The sequence below is a fragment of the Callospermophilus lateralis genome, chromosome 18 (assembly GCF_048772815.1).
Source record: "Callospermophilus lateralis isolate mCalLat2 chromosome 18, mCalLat2.hap1, whole genome shotgun sequence".
Taxonomy (NCBI): domain Eukaryota; kingdom Metazoa; phylum Chordata; class Mammalia; order Rodentia; family Sciuridae; genus Callospermophilus; species Callospermophilus lateralis.
In genome coordinates, this window is record NC_135322.1 from 37,155,010 (window position 1) to 37,171,481 (window position 16,472).

At 37.6% G+C, this 16,472-nt stretch overlaps 1 pseudogene; it reads left to right on the forward strand.

The window, feature by feature from the left end:
- The first annotated feature begins 8,897 nt into the window (after positions 1–8,897).
- Positions 8,898–9,715, forward strand: LOC143383215 (putative monooxygenase p33MONOX pseudogene; annotated as a pseudogene).
- The last annotated feature ends 6,757 nt before the right edge of the window (positions 9,716–16,472 follow it).

The following is a 16,472-nucleotide window of genomic DNA, read 5'->3' on the forward strand; positions in this document are numbered from 1 at the left end:
ATTAAAACTAAAAGGTAGCTTGGTATGTTGTAGACACTGTTTTCATTCCTTTGCTTATTTTAACTGTTTTAATTCTCAAAACATTCCCATGAGATTGATATTTCCATTTTCCAAATTAAGAAACTTAGGTAGGGGCTGGGCTATAGCTCAGTGGTAAAGCACTTGCCTAGCATGTGTGAGACACTGGGTTCGATCCTCAGCACCACATAAAAATAAATCAGTACATACATAGATAGAGGTATTGTGTCTATCTAAACTAAAAAAAAAATTAAAAAGACAAGGTAAAAAGGGATTAGGTTTAATTGCTATAAGTAAAATGTTAAAAAAAGAGAGAGAGAAAAGACAAACACATTCCAATTTATTTAATGTATAGTATAGCTTTTATATGAAAACCACACAAGGTAGTACAATAAAAGAAAATCATGTCAAACTCACTTGTAAAAATGCAAAAATCCTAAATATTAACTAACCAAGTCCAACAATAAATAAATAAGATATTCAATATTATAACTAAATAGGACTTATCCCAGGAATTCAAGGTTGGTTTAACATTAGAAAATCTACTAGTCAACAGGATGCAGTAGCACATGCTTGTAACCCCAGCGGCTAGGAAGCAGAGGAAGAAGGACCACAAGTTCAAAGCCAATCTCAGCAACTTATTAGAGAAGACCTAAGCAACTTAGTGAGACCCTGTCTAAAAATAAAAAATAAAAAAAGGCTGAGGATGTGGCTCAGTGGTAAAGAGCCCCTGGGTTCAATCCTTAGTATCAAAAAGAAAATCTATTAGCATAATCCATCATTTTAACAGACCAAAATATATGATGATCTCAATAAATGCAGAGGGAAAGAACTTTCAGCAAACTTGAAATTCAAAAACTGTCATAAATTGTAAAAGGCATCTGTCAAAAACCTATGGTGAACATTATATCTAAGGCTAAGCATATATGATCTCTTTGAAGGTAGAAACAAGGATGTGTGTTATTCTCTTACCCTCAACATTGTACAGAGGATCCTAGTCAGTACAATATGGGGGAAAAATTAATAAAAGGAACAAAAGAATAAAAAGACAAGCCACATGCTGGAGAAAATTTTTGCAAAATACATATCTGATAAAGGATTGTTATCCAAAATATAAATATGTCTCTTAAAATTCAACATCAGGAGGGCTGGGATGTGGCTCAAGCGGTAGCGCGCTCGCCTGGCATGCGTGCGGCCCGGGTTCGATCCTCAGCACCACATACAAACAATGATGTTGTGTCCGCCAAAAACTAAAAAATAAATATTAAAAAATTCAAAAAAAAAAAAATTCAACATCAGGAAAATGAACAACCAATTTAAAAATTGAAAAAAGATATGAACAAATAAATGTCTCACAAAAGAAGACATGATCTGGGCATGGTGTTGCACAGGGTCTTGGGAGACTGAGACAGGAAGATCACAAGTTCAAAGCCAGCCTCAGCAAAAGTCAGGCACTAAGTAACTCAGTAAGCCCCTGTCTCTAAATAAAATGCAAAATAAGGCAGGGGATGTGGCTCAGTGGTCAAGTATCCTGAGCTCAATCCCAGGTAACTGCCCCCCACCCAAAAAAAGAAGACATAAGGATGGCAAGTAAGCACATGAAAAGATGCTCAACATCACTTGTTATTAGGACATAGCAAATTAAAATGATGAGATTCCATTATGCACCTACTAGAATGGTCTAGATCCAAAACACTGACCACATCAAATGCTGGGGAGGATGCACAGCAACAGGAACACTCAGCCATTGCTGGTGGGAATGCAAAATGCTACATGGAAGAGTTTGGTAGTTTCTTCCAGCTGCATGTACTCTTACCATCAATTCAGCAGCCACTCTCCTTAGTATTTACCCAAATGAATTGAAAATTTATATCCACAGGAAAAACATACATACGAATGTTTATAGCACCTATATTCATAATTGCCAAAACTTAGAAGCTACCAACATGTCTTTTGGGAGATGAATAAATAAAATATCATATATCTAGGCAAAAGACCATTGTTTGGTGCTAAAAAGAAATGGACTAAAAAGCCATAAAAAGACATGGAGGAACCTTAAATATATATATTACTAAGTGAAGAAAAGCCCATTTGAAGAGACCACACACTGTATGTTCCAACCATACAACATTCTGCAACAAATAAAACTATGAAGACAGTAGTAATAAGATCTATGGTTGCCAGGGGTTATGGAGGAGAAAGGGATGAATAGGCAGAGCACAGAGGATTTTTAAAACATCAACACTACTCTGCCTGCTACTAAACTGGTAGACAGCTGTCATTACACAGTTGTCCAAACCAACAGAATGTGAACCACCAAGAGGCTTTAGGTGACCATGTGTGTCAAAGTAAGTTCACTGATTATAACAATGTACCACTCTGCTGAGTGATGTTTTTCATGAGGGAGGCTATGCATATAGAAGCAAGAAACTTACAGGAGCTATAATTTCCCCTAGCTTTGCTGTGAGCCTAAAACTTCCCTAAAAAAAAGAAAGTCTGTTTAAAACTGTGTATGTGTTTGTGTATAAATACACATACAGAAGACTAACATCTAATGTGATTAAGCCATTTTCACAGATAATGGGATTTTTTTAACATTTTTTTTATTTCTTACATACATGACAATAGTGGAATGCATTACAATCATAACTATCCACTCACAACATCATTTTTCATAACTCTGCATATAAAGTATGTTCATGCAAAATTATGCCTTTATACATGAGCACTCTTATTATTTTTTTTGCTTTACAATTCTTAATACACCTTTATACCACAATTTATCATATCTCTGATTGTATATAAGGTATGTTGACACCAAATTCACATCTTCATACATGTATTGCAATAAAAAAGAGTAAGATTAAGGCATTTGCAGGGAAATGGATGGCATTAGAGAAGATTATGCTAAGTGAAGTTAGCCAATCCCAAAAAAACAAGTGATGGATGTCTTCTCTGATATAAGGGGGGTGACTCAAAATGGGGTTGGGAGGGAGAGCAAGGAAGGAAGATAATGGGATTATTAAAGAAGAAAACTCAAAACAATATACAAATTATTAAAACTTTTAAGAAAGTTTAATAAAGATACATAATACAAGATCAATATCCCAAAAAAAAGGCACTTCTATTATAAGACACAAAAAAATCTATAAAACCCAATAAGTGATTAACATCAAGGACACATACAGATGCCTATAAATCAATAAGCACACAACCCAATGGAAAAATGGTCAAAGTATATGAATAGGCAATCCAGAAAGAAAATCAAATGATCAGGTCTCAATAATAAACAGGAAAAGGAAAATTAAAACTAAAATGAAATATTTTCACAGGGATTGGAATGAAAAAAAAAAAGTCTAATATCTAATGTCCACAAGGACTCAGAGAAATAGGAAAACTCTTGGAGGTAGGGATATAGCAGGCAAACTGATGGATTGTGGAAAGAAATGTCACCAAAAGCTCAGTCCTTGTCCCTGATACCAATTCATGCCAATTTAAGAATGAGGTCACAATTTTAAAATAAAGGAAAAAAAGAAGGATTATTGCTTTGTTAGCAAAGAAGAAGGGGAGGAGGGAGACACCAGGACTCCATTCCCAGAGGCTGTGGTTCTGCCCATCAGGGAAAAAGGACTTTCAAGAAGCTCTTCAAAGGCTGCAAGCCAGGTGTTCCCTGATGGTGTGTTGAGATTCGCCTGTTAATTTGGGAGGTAGTCACTTCCTAGATCTTCCTGTGACATCTCCTTCCTGTGGTGCAGGTGTGCTCAAGGACAGATAACTTAGCCTAGGATGGGAAAGGATTAGGAACAGGGAAAGAAAAAACATGTCCCTTTTAAAATAGGCAGTGAGGGCTATATTCCAAAGGTAGAGGGGACCACGGTTACAGTAATAACTAGTAAAGACCAAAACTTCCACATCTTGGTGCTTAACTTAGGGAAACTTCTGCAGATTCAAGTTCTGCGCAAGGATATTCTATACAAGATTGATTATAATTGTTTCCTGATACACGAGTCCTCTCTACATCAGTGATGTGAAATGGTCACCTGGGTTCACCTTGCCTTCTAAAAAAGAATGTCCTGTGTTTTCATTACTTTGGTTATTAAAAGTGTCCTTATAGTAGAGTTAAATCTGCCTATAGATAATATTTAGGTTCTTTCTGCCTTCTCCTTAAGAGCTTCTCCCTTTCTGCAGGACTAACCAATATAAACGACCTAGGTGCCAAAGTGTGGTGGGGCACACTGTAATCCCAGCTATTGAGGAGGCTAAAGCAGAAAGATGGAAAATTTTGAGGCCAGCCAGAGCAACTTGATGAGACCCCCATCTCAAAATAAGAAACAAACAATGTTGTGATCCTAATAGGTGTTAATTGGGTACTGGTGTTCATTTGCATATTAATAGAAGCTGCTTTCATTGTCAATGGGCCTGGACCCAGAAAGCACTGTTAGAATGTGACTGAGAGTTTGGGTTTGTTTGTGTTTTGTTTGTTGTTGTTGTTGTTGTCGTTTTAAGTAACACTGATGCTCAGGCCCCACTACAAAAATTTTTGATCCAGTTGATCCATTTGGGATACCCAAGAACTGTAATGTTTTTGTTTTGTTTTGTTATTTATTTATTTTTGGTACCAAGGATTGAACTCAGGGGCACACAACCACTGAGCCATATCCCCAGCCCTATTTTGTATTTTATTTAGAGGCAGGGTCTCACTGAGTTGCTTAGTGCCACTCCTTTACTAAGGCTGGCTTCGTACTCAGGATCCTCCTGCCTTAGCCTCCCCAGCCGCTGGGATTATAGGCATGCGCCACCTCGCCCTGCTAATGTTTATATTTTTAAAAGCTATTCAATATGGTAAAGGAGGGAAGTGGGGAAGGGAGACAGAAGGGGAATGAAACTGACTTATGTTGTGTGCATGTATGAATACGTCACAATGAACCCCACCTTTAATATAATTATCATGCACCAATAAAAAGAAGGAATAGATAAATAAATAAATACAATTAAATATGTGTTTTAAAAAATAGCAATTCAAGTGCTTTCAATGTCTGGCAGGGTGAAGCACCCCTTCCATCACTGCAGAAACTTAGAAGTAGACACAACATTAGGAACAGAGCCTGGGAGTGTAACCGTAGTCCGCTTCATCTTTTAAATATAGCTCTGAATAATGTCTTTTTTAAAAGGAACATGTTTTCCTTTTTCTTTTCCTCTTCTCCCTCTCTCCCTCCTTAACCTGGGGGTGGGGAACAAGATTACCTTGAGTTATCTGGGCTCCACAGGAAGGAGAGGCCTGCCAGAGGACCTAGGAACTACATATCTCCCAAATTAACAAGTGAATCCTAACATACCATCAGGGTGCCCTGGGACCCCGTGTCAGGGCACACCTGGAATGTAGTCTTTGAATAGCCCTTTAAAAATCCCTCTGTTCCTCCCCATGGCCTGAATCACAGCTTCTGGGACAGGAGTCCCCTGTGTTTTTCCTTTGCTAGCAAAGCAATAAAACTTCTTTTTCCTTTTTCTCAAAAACTATGTCCTTGTTATTGACTTGGCATCAGGGACAAGGATTGAGCTTTCAGTTACAGGAGTAGCTGGGCAGATTCAAGGGCTTGTGAAATACTGTGCCTTTTTCTAAGCAAGTAGGCAGTCATGGTCATCTGGCCTAGAGTCCACAGAGCCACATTTACCAAACATGAATTTAACACTCTTCAAAAACTGGATGTATTGACAAGAAAATACTAGTAAACAATATTAACCTTGTATCTAAAAATTCCCTTGTGGAGACCAGTAGAGGGAGGTCCAGGGGCAGGAGGAAAAGAGAGATACTGGGGAATGGGATTGACCTAATTATGTAAGAATAGGCCACAATGAATCCCGGTCTTCTGTATAATTACAACGCACCAATGAAAATGAATTTAAAAAATAAAAAGCCCCTTATAGGAATTCACAAATCACCACGTTTGGGATATGAAAACAATGAGCAGTCATTAATCAAAAAAGCTCAGTTTGGGTGCTTTTGATTCTACTGGATTTGAGGAATCTAGAACCCTGGGGATGATTAGCCCCTGACAAATTTGGTTCATAAAGAACTGAATTCTTGCCAGGCAAGGTGGTGCACGCCTGTAATTCCAGCATCTCTGGAGGCTGAGGCAAGAGGATCAGAGTTCAAAGCCAGCCTCAGCAATTTAGGGAGGCCCTAAGCAACTCAGTGAGACCTTGCCTCTAAATAAAATACAAAATAGGGCAGGGGATGTGGCTCCGTGGTTAAGCGCTCCTGGGATCAGTCCCTGGAACAAACAAAACAAATAAAAAACTGAATTCTTACTTAGGAAAAATACAGTTGTACTTCTAGGAAGCTGTGCCTACTTGGGAAAAGGCCATCCTTCTGTCCTGCTACGGAATGTCAAGGTGCTTACATTCGAGTGATGGTACAGATGTTTGGTACAGATACAGATATTGGAACAGAGAGTCCTTAATGATATCTTAAGTGGAAAAAAAAAAAAAGGCCATCACAACTGCATATACACCATGACCTAATTTTTAAGACATTTTTATTGGTAAATGTTTTATATAGTCATCAAAAATTTAACAATAGTTATCTCTGTGTGGTGGATACTGAAGAATCTTATTTTATTTTATTTTTTTTTCCCTACAAAGAACAACTATGTACCACTTAAAAGATACTTTTCAAAATCAAGTAACTCATAACTCTCTTACAGATATAAAAAGGAACATGTCTGAAAGAGTTTATTTACTCATTATGAAGGAAACAGATGTTATAACCAAAGAAAAAGTTAAAAATACACACGAATTTTTATTTGTAGCAAATAAAAATTTGGAGCTGGAGGACATTATGTTAAATGAAATAAGCCAGACACAGAAGGAAAAATACCGAATGTTCTCTTACGTGGAAGCTAAAATCAAGCTGGACACAGTAACGTGTGCCTACAGACCCAGCTACTCAGGAGGTGAGGCAGAAGGATCACTTGAGCCAAGAAATTGAGGCTAGCCTGGGCAACATAGAGAGTCCCCATTATTACTAAATAACAGTTCTAGGTAACAGCATGTGTGTGAGCTCTCCTAATGTCATATATCATCATATCAAAATCTGGGGACAGCATTAGTAGAGACCCTGTCTCTTAAAAAAGAAAAAAGTTTGATTTTGTAGAAGTAGAAAATAGATAGTGGTCACTAGAGATTAGGAAGGGGAGAGAGAAGATGGGAAAGGGGAATAAATTCTTGTGTTCTACAGAACAGTAGAGTAACTACAGTTTACAACAACATATTATCTATTCTATAAAGATCTAGAAGAGGAGCTCAAAGCTTCCCAACACAAAGAAATAATAAACATCTAAAGAAAAGGAAGCCAGGCGCAGTGGCCCATACCTGTAATCCCAGTGACTTGGGAGGCTGAGATAGGAGACTCCCAAGTTCAAAGCCAACCTCAGCAAAAGTGAGGTGCTAAGCAAGTCAGTGAGACCCTGTCTCTAAATGAAATACAAAATAGGGCTGAGGGTGTGGCTCAGTGTTTCAATCCCTGGTACCAAGAAAGAAAGAAAGAGAGAGAAGAAAGGAAGGAAAAAGAAAGAAGGAAAAGAAGGAAAGAAAGAAAGAAAGAAAGGGAAAACCTAATCACCCAGATTTGATCATTACACATTGCATACACGTTTCAAATATCACACTACACCTCATAAATATGTACAAGTGTTATGTGTCGATTAAAAAAATATTTTAAACCACAAATTTACATGGAGTAAAAACAAAAAAAAAAGTTGAAAAGATGAGTGAATGGAGATAAAATTGGTTTTTCTATAAGGGCAGATGGAAATTAGTTAAGCCTACTAGCACAGGATTTACAGGTCTCACAAAATTATGAAATAGCTCTAAGACAATGAAAGGTTAAAATCATATCATGACTTAGAACTTTTTTTTTTTTTGTTTGTTTGTTTTTTTTTTTGGTAGTTGGATATGGACAGCATGCCTTTATTTTGTTTATTTTTATGTGGATCGAACCCAGGGCCTTACATGTGCTAGGCAAGTGCTCTGCCTCTGAGCTACAACCCCAGCCCCAATTTAGAACTTTTATATGTGTGATAGGTTGTTGTTAAGGAAATATTCACCAAAAAAGGGCCCACTCAACAGCCTGGGATCCACATTCCAACTTCACCACTTCTAGTGGACAAGTTACTACCACTTTCTCTCTGCTATTGCCTTCATTTCCTGATCTGTAAAGTAGGATAATAATTACTACCACAGAGCTTCAGTGTAAACACCTTACCGTTCTGGCCCACCTGAGCCTCAGGACACCGATGGTACAATTAGTAAAGTGTAATGCCAACACATAATGAGTGCTCCAGCAAAACTGAATCAACGAATAGAAATATGGATTTCAGCCAGTGCTCCCAGGTCACCACTGGAGGCTTTCAGTGCTCCCCAGGACTTGGGTCCCAAATTCTGCCATACTTCTCAGGAGATGTGAGTCCTTGGTGTCCCTTTAGTGCCAGAGCTCAGGCTGAAGGTGGCTCCCCAGCAACAGAAGAACAGGACCTCTGTATAGACTCTTCCCTTGCTATTTTGCAGCAACTGGACAAGTTTTCTCATTAGCATCTGTGTATCACCACATTTCTCACATCATTTCATCGTGGTAGTAGAGACTCAGCTCTGAATTCTACACAGAAACAACAGCTGGGCTCAGGTTGTGGCTCAGTGGTTGAGTGCTTACTTGCACATCTGAGGCACTGGGTTAGATCCTCATCACCACCTAAAAATAAATAAAGGCATTAAGTCCATCTGTAGCTAAAAATATTTAAAAAAAAAAAAAAAAAAACACCTGGACCCCAGTCTTTCACTAACTTTGAGTACCTGCTTTTAAGACTAGTAGGCCTCTAAGCAATATGTCCCTGTCCATCAGGCCATACTGTTGGGCATTCAGCTATGACAGTGTCATAGAGAAACCTATGCCCATTACTCTTCCTCCATCCAGGACAGGCAGTATCCCTTAGAAACCAGTGATTCCAGAGAATAAATATTAGCACCTCACTGAGATGTAAGAAGGAAAAGTCAGTATCTCCTTCCTGCCATGACCCTATCATTGACCATTGAGAGTATAGACAAGGTCCCAGTGGTAATGGCTCAAACTACGTATTCTCTCTGACCCAGAACAGCATTTTAGGTTTTGAGCCACAGCTAAGGCTGAGAGATGCTGGATACACACCCAACAAGGATCTTAACATTAAAAGAGACCAAGTACATTTGAGTGGTCAGAGCACTTTACCTACTAACACTACAGAGTAGAGAGAAAGGAAAGGAAAAGAAGACCCCATCCGCCCAGTCCACTCTGAGCAGTAGCCCTAACTCTAACCCCAAGAAGTCCAGAGGCTGACGGCTTCTGATTCTTTCACAGCCATGTGTGGTGCAAATCGTAGCACCATGGATTCTGGAAGTGAGGATGAGGGCCAACTCATCAGATAAATGGAGCCTCATTGGACAAAAATCTCTCCAGAAGTATGATTTGAAAGGCTTCACCACCCTGGGTTTCTCCAATGGAACTGTCCACACCCAGGTTACCCAAATGGCCGAAGACCAAGGAATATTCAAGCCACTCAAGATGGATATTCCAGCGATAAAAAAAAAAAAAAGAAAGAAACAATCACCAAGGACCCATAATCTCAGATCTCATGACTTGAATGTGCCCATATCCACTGGCTTCTAGAGCGCTCTCTATTCCGGGGACTCTGGATAGAAGATGTCTTATATTTCACTCCTTTTTCACCATGGATTTAACATTTTCAAAGCCTCTTAAACTAAGGTTAGTGCTGGAGACATAATTGGTCTTTGAAAAACACTGGTACACATCTTGTCCTTCTTGTGTGGAAGAACACACTTTCTACTGCCTTAACTGAATATTAGACTAAAATCCCAGCATCTCTCAGTGATACAGAAGAAACCTCATTGTCTATTTTTGTATCCTTTACCCTTAACAAAATTTGATTGTTTCTTCCTAGATATTGTTTGTGCTGTTCCAAAACCCAGGCTTCTAAATTCTTTTACCACTATCAAAATGCACATTGACAAATCTGGAGGGCAGGTGTTCCCTGACTGGCTTGGACAACCTTGGCCCCCTGACTATGCTGGAATATGCTGGTATATGCTTAGCAAGAACTCCTCTTCCTATGCTGAACTGAAGCTTTTGGTGGATGTGATGAATCATTTTGTTCTGAAATTAGTTCTGTTTGGGGTTTGTTGTTGTTGTTGTGTTTGGTTCAGGGAATTGAACCCAGAGGGACTTAACCACATCACTTTTTTATATTTTATTTAGAGACAGGGTCTCACTAAGTTACTTAGGGCCTTGCTAAATTGCTGAGGCTGGCTTTGAACTTACAACCCTCCCTCTCAGCTCTGCAGCTAGTTCTTAACATGGTAACTTAGGCCACTGCTGTTGGAGGGATGCTTCTCTTATATGAGTCCCACAGTGAACACTGGTCTGCATATCCTTCCTTTCACATTAAGATTTGTTTAACTCCAATTTTGTTGAAACTTCCTAAGGGAAAAAATTTTGTCTACTTTTTTAGTGTAAGTAAATCAATGCTAAATCATTTTAAGTAAAGAAAATAGTTCTTACAATTAAATGGTAGCCTTACTTTTCATGTGAAACTAATAGTAATCAATTTTGATTTCCTTATTCAGGTCAAGGTCTGAAATATTTGGGCGGAGGCAGGGGTAGGAAGGCATCAAAGTGTTCAAATTTTTTTCCATTTTTCTCCAAGACAAAGTCTCATCACTGAACACACAGCTTATTGAGGAAAAAAAGGAGAAAAACTGCTTTTCTGTTTCTCCTCAGGCATACATGTTCATTCATTATCTTGCACATTTTCTCAAATAAATGCTATTTTTTTGTTGTGGATTTTATCTTGTCTACATAAGAAGCTGCCCTTTTCAGAGAGACCCTGGAGTCTAAAATTACCAAAACAATTCCTTTTTCATGTCTTGTTATGATCTTTCATTTTGACAATAACAATTCCTACGACTCTCCCAAAAGAAAACAAATGAAAATGTGGATTTCAATAATGAGATCTGTTTCTGGCAAAATGCAGGCAGGTGAGGACAGAATCTTGGGACCCATAGCTGCTCCCTGTTTTACCTACCTATTGTACATGGAAGCATTTTACTTAGAAGATTCATGTCCATCATGGGGGGAAATTCCTTATGCTTATTGTGGGGAATCATAAACCTCATGAAGATCATTCTTCACCTCTGCTCCCAGAAAAACCAAAGTAGGCATCACATCCCAAATCCCTCTCAGATGAAACTAGGCAGTCTTCATTAAACCGATTGATCTGAAAGGGTAAACACGGGAAAATGCCTTTTGAAGGTAGATGTATACATCACCTAATCTTCCTTGGATTTCCTCCCAGAAAAGATACTATTCAGATAGAATGGCTAAAACTCTGTACAAAGCCAAAAATCAAACACTTGCTAAAAATAAAGAGAATAGGAACATCCTCAAGACAGCAGACTGGGAAGTTCCAGACCATGGTTTCCCTGTAGAAACACTAAATAAACTACAGAATGACTAAAAGAACATTCTAGAAACTCTGGAAACCAAAGATCTAAAGCTACTAAGCAAATGCTCAATAAAGAAAAAGCAGCATTCAAATGATAGGAAATTTTGTGGCACTCTTATTTACCCCTTCCACTGTACAAAAACATATACTAATTATATATTTTAATATTATGATTACATATATCATTGCATGTATATCATTATATCTATTCAGTGCATATATACAGATATATGCATTAGAATATATAATTATAAACACAAGTGCATCAAACATTAGGACTCCAAAATAAATGAAGGGAATATTGACAGAATTGAAGAGAGAAATAAACAGGTCTCCATTAATAGAGATTTCAATACACCATTTTCAATAATGAATAAAACCACTAAACAGAAGATCAATAAGGAAATAAAAAAAAACTATAACACTTTCAAGCAAATGGACCTAATACATATAGACAGATCACTTCAGTCAACATTAGCAGAATGCACATTTTCTCAAGTGTACATGGATAATTCTCCAGACTATATCATACATTAAACCACCAAAAGTCTTAATAAATTTTATAAGATTAAAATCATACAAAGTAACTTTTCTGGTCATAAAAACATTAGCAGAAGAATAACTGAAAATGTGATAAATGTATGGGAATTAAAATAATATAATCTTCAATAGTCCATGAGTCAAAGAAGAAATAAAAATCAATATTATAAAGTACCTTCAGATGAATAAAAATGAAAGCATATCATAGCAAAACTTATGAGATATTGCAAAAGCCAAGTTGTAATAGGGGACGTTAGAGCTATAAACACTTAAATTTAAAAAAAAAAAAAAGACTCAAATAAATAAAATGAGAAATAAAATCCAAAATTTACTCCCTATTTTACAGAAATATAAAGAATTTTAAGAGTATAATGTGCAACTGTACACTAAAAAAAAAGGGGGGGTAACCTAGATGAAATGGTCAATTTCCTAGAAATACAATACCTACTGAAAATGAATCATGGATAATAGAAAATCCTAACAAATCTATAACTAGTAAGGAGAGTGAATTGTGTCAAAAAAAAACTTCCCAAAAAGAATGCCCAGGACCAGATGACTTTACTAGTGAATTCTATCAAACATTTAAAGAAATGCTAATCCTGCTCAAGGTCTTCCAAAATCAAATCTAGAGGAACACTTCCTAACTCATTCTATGAGGTCAGCCTGATGTTGATACTGAAACCAGATTCCATAAGAACATTACAATATTCATCCCCAATGAATATTGATATAAAAATTCTCAATGAAATACTAGAAAGCCAAATTCAACAGCCTATTTAAAGGATTTAATAACATGACCAACTAAGGTTTATTTCTGGAATACAAGAACATTTCAACATACAAAAACCAATCAATATTATACGTCACATTAACAGAATGGAGGAATAAAAAACTCACATGAGAGACCCCGAGTAGACAAAACAATCTTGAAAAAAAAAAAAGAACAATGTTGAAGGTCTCATAGTTCTTGAATTCAAAACTTACTATAAAGTTACAGTGATCAAGAAAACACTGCACTAGCCCAAAAGCAGATATAGTCACCAGGGGAAGAGGACAGAAAACCCAAGAATAAGCTCTCATCTATGTGGCCAAATGACTTTTCACTTAGGAAAACCAGATATCCACATATGAAAAAAAAAAGGGAGTTAAACCTATCCTACATACAAAAGTTAACTCAAAATGAATCAAATATTAACCATAATAACTAAACTATAAAACTCTTAAAAGAAAACATAGAAAAAGCCTCATGACCTTGGGTGTATTCTAGCAAAGGGATTTTTAGATATGATACCAAAACTATGGGGAAAAATAAGAAAAATAAATAAATTGGACTTTGTTGAAATTGAAAACTTTGGCTATGGAAGGGCATTATCAACACAGTGAGCTATCAACAAAGTACAGAGACAACCTACAGAATGGAGAAAATATTTGCAAATCATATACCTGATAAGTAAATTATAACTAGAATGCATAAAGAACTCTACAATTCAATAATGCAAGCAACTCAGTGTTAAAATGGCAAAGTACAGGAAAAGGGAGGTACTGGGAAATGAAACTGATCAAATTATACTGTTTCATTGTGTTCATATATGAATATATTGTAACAAATCCCACTGTTATTTATAATTATAATGCACCAATAAAGAAAAGAGGAAAAAACGAGCAAAGAACTTGAATAGACATTTCTACAAATGGCTGACAGGCACATGACAAGATGTTGCCTTTAAAGCAATACAAATCAAAACCACAATAAAATACCATTTCACACTGATTAGGGTAGCTATTATCAAAAGCAAAAATCTGGTAGAAAATAATGTGTTGCCAAGGGTGTAGAGGAAAGGAAACTTTTGCATTGCAGTGCAGACTCTATGGAAAACCGTGTTTATTTACACACAAAAAAAAGTAAACATGGAATTGCCATATGATCCAGTAACCCTACTTCTGGATATATATACTCAAAAAGGTGAAATAGTGTCTTAGTCTGTTTTCTGTTGCTGTAACCAAATACCTAACACTGTGTCATGTATAAAGAAAAGAGGTTTATTTAGCTCACAGTTTTGGAGTCTGAAACTCCCAAGTCTAGGTGGTCCCATTGGTTTGGCCTCTGCTAAGGGCCTTCTGGCTACCTCACAACACAGCAAATGCCATTATGATGGGAATCTGTCAGAGAAAGAGAAAAGAGTCACATGGAAACAACTCACTGTCTTGAGAACAAACACTTCAGAGATCAGCATTCATCCCTTCCCAGAGGGAAGCCTCTAGGAGAGCCCCACCTTTTAGAAGCTCTACCACCACAACTCTGCCAAATGGAACCCAGCTTCCAGTAATGAGCCCTTGGGAGAAATACTCAAATCATGTCCAAACCATAGCAGCGTAGATATAGATATTGGAATACCCATAGTCATAGTAGCATGATTTAATATAGCCAAAAGGTGAAAGCAACCCAACCATCCATGGACAGATGAACCAATAAACAAAATGTGGTATATATGTCCATGGGACTACGCAGCCTTGAAAAAGAAAGAAATTCTGACCCATTCAGCAACCTGAATCTTGAAGACATTATGCTAAATGAAATAAACCAGTCACAAAAGGACAAATATGGTACAATTCCATTTACACAAATTCCTTAACTATTCAAATTCATAGAGACAGAAAGTAGGATGGGGAGGGACTGATCATAAGGGAATTGTTGTTTCAGTTGGGGAAGATAAAAAGAACTCTGGAAGAGAATCATGTTGATGGTTGCCCATCCCATGAAAATGCCCCAAAACTAATTCATAAAATAGTCCAAAGAACAAATTGTGAGCCAGACATGTTAGTGCATATCTGTAATCCTAGCTACTCAGGATGCCGAGGTAGGAGGATTGCCAAGTTGGAGGCCACTGTCAATAACTTAGCAAGACCCTGTCTCAAAATCAAAATTTTAAAGGGCTGGGGATGTGGCTCAGTGGTATAAGCACCCCTGGTTCAACCACCAGTTCAAAAACAAAAACAAAATAAAATATATGAAAAAAAAGAAAACAGTAATTTTTGTTATATATATTGCCATAGTAAGAAAAGTAGTGATTAAATTATTTTTCAAGCATTTCCAACAGTTTATCCAAAAGAAACTTACTTTCCTAATCACAGTGACTGTCCTCACATTTTTCTCACTGCAAATCCTATCAATAATTATTTTTGCCATGTGAGGTGGTGCACACCTATAATCCCAGCACCTTGGGATTAAAGCCAGCCTCAGCCTCAGCGAGACACTAAGCAACTCAGTGAGACCCTGTCTCTAAATAAAATACAAAATAGGGCTGGGGATGTGGCTCAGAAGTCGAGTGCCCCTGATTTCAATCCCCGGTACCCCAAAAGAATTATATTTTGATTTACATTCTACAGATGAAAATTTCTTAAATAGGGATCTATGGATTCCCAAAGAGGACTGGATATAGACTCAGCCCTTCCAAGTTGTATTTTGTAAGTGTTTGTAAAGATTAAGCATCCTCTGGACTTCTGCATTTGACCTGATCCTCCCCATGCAATTTCTTGTGCCTACACTGACATTTGTCGTGACTAGAGGTAGATTTCATCCTTCCAAGATGTTTTCAACAGGAAGGCAGACAGTGACATGGCAGACTGTGGGGTGAAAGTTCCACAGCAGTTGGAATAGCAATGCCTCCATCTGAGTCATGACTCAGCCCACAAAACCAAATGGTGCCATTGCACTTGTGCCTAAATTCATCCTGTATTTGACAACATGCTTTCCATGAAACTCTGTTTTCTATCACCTTAAATTACCATTGTTAGTAACATCTCTTTTTTTTTTTGAAAGTTAGTTTAATTGTTTTTTACTTATTTTTAAAATATTTTTATGAAATAAAAAACAAAAGTCATGCGTACACATGTAATCCCAGGGGCTCAGCCTCAGCAACAGTGAGGTGCTAAGCAACTCAGTGAGACCCTGTCTCTAAATAAAGTACAAAATAGAGTTAGGGAAGTGGCTCAGTGGTTGAGTGCCCCTGAGCTCAATCCCAAGTACTCAGAAAGAAAGAAAAAAAAAAAAAAAGAAGAAGAAGAAGTAAAAGTCCTTGTCCAACCATCCTTGTGGACCATCTGTCTGTCTAACAGGTCATTCAAGTTAATAGGGAAGAAAGAACAGGGTGCCTACATGGGAAGTTAAGAATAACTATTTTCCAGTATGGAAATAGATGAGAGGATAAGAGGGCAAAATTGGGGGGTGGACTGCAGGGGTAGAGCAGAAACCTTCTACCCCTGCTGGACCTTGGCCCTGCCCACGTTAGGGCCCCTCTCACTCAAGGTGCTTGGCAGGAATTCCCCTGCCTCTCCTATAACATTGGGAGCTGGGTCTGGTCCGAG